Consider the following 1,699-nt stretch of genomic DNA (forward strand, 5'->3'; position numbering starts at 1 on the left):
ACTAATCATAATATTTAGAATTCAGGCTAGGCCGTTTAGTGAATCTCATGGCCTTCTCAAAAAATAATAACGCGTTAGACTCTTTAGGCGCGGCTTAATTAAATCATATTCTTGAATTCGGGTGCACATTGATGTGACCCAAATCCAAATCTCAACGGAGTCGAAATGTGTCGACGACCACGGGTGCATTGATTGTGACGTGGTTCGAGATGCATCCCCACGACGTTGCAATTCTATAAAAATACAATGATAATAATAAAAGCGGTTTAAACTTAATAAAAGCACGTAAGTCATAACATATATTTAAATCAGATATTTAGCCATTATAACAATTTAAGCGACCGTGCTAGAACCACGGGATTTGAGGGTGCCTAACACCTTCCCTCGGGTCAACAGAATTCCTTACTTAGAATTTCTGGTTCGCAGACTTCATTTGGAAAAGTCGAATATTTTCCTCGATTTGGGATTCAAGATAAACCGGTGACTTGGGACACCAAAAGCCAAACCTTTCCCAAGTGGCGACTCTGAATTAAATAAATAATCCCATTTCGAATATTGTCACTTAAATTGGAAAAACTCCCTCGCGCATTTAACCCTTCGGGGCGGGCGCGCAAAAAGGAGGTGTGACAGCTCTGGCGACTCTGCTGGGGATGTGACCCAGAACCACTGGTTCAGGGTTCAAGAATTCGAGCTTAGAATAATTGTTATATTTGGCTTTATTATCTGATCTTTATTACATGTTTTTGCATAACGTGCTAAATGTTGTCTTTTACCGCTTTGATATTATCTGAACTGTATATAAACTGTGCCGAAACCCTTCTCTTCTTACCTCCGGGGAGAAGCTCGCTGGTCGAGACTCCCTATTCTGTTAGTGTCAATACCTGAAATAAGAAAGAGGTCGGACAAGTTACAAAGCCGGACGATCTCGCGGGTCCCCGGTACGTAGCCCCCTCCTCGACTCGAGTTGTCCGCTCGGGTACACAATCTAGAACAAATACCCAGGGTATAAACCTAGTATAACGAAACTTCATGCCGGATCCCTAGTAGGAACGTTTATTTGCATCATGTTGCATTTGACTTAGGGGGCTCAACACAGGGGTTGGGTCCGTCTAGGACAGACAACCTGAAATGAAAAGACCACCATGCTGCATCCTATTTGTTTTGCGCATTTATTTGCTTCGGTTCCGCATGCTGACCGGTTTCTAAAAAAAAGGAAGAAAAATAGCAGCGTAGGGAGATAATTACTTATTTTGGAAAAATAAAACCAATGTCCAAGTAGAGTCAAAACCTCGCCGGAATTTTTCTAAAAAAAAAACAGAATAAAACCAAAAGTTGTCTTTTAGTTTGATTTATTAAAAAAAACATATAAAAATTTTTATTTTTATTTTTTTTTTAAAAAAAAGGGTATTTATTTAAAAGTAAAAAAAAAAATTTTTTTTTTGGAAATTCATCATTCAAAAAATATGTTGTTTCTCTCATAGTATCTCTTTTATAAATTCAGACTAATAGTCTAAATACTTCCTAAAAAAAAAATTAGTCTTTATCTCTTTTCGAAAGAAAATAATAAAAAAAATATTCTTGCTTTCTGGGTTTAATTGATTTTCTCTATTCATGATGGACCGAACTATGCCGGTTTGATTCTCACCGGATGTGAGATACGTAGGCAACCCTCGTCGGGTTCAACCCCATTTTTGCTAAA

Source organism: Nicotiana sylvestris, chromosome 8 (assembly GCF_000393655.2).
Source record: "Nicotiana sylvestris chromosome 8, ASM39365v2, whole genome shotgun sequence".
NCBI lineage: Eukaryota > Viridiplantae > Streptophyta > Magnoliopsida > Solanales > Solanaceae > Nicotiana > Nicotiana sylvestris.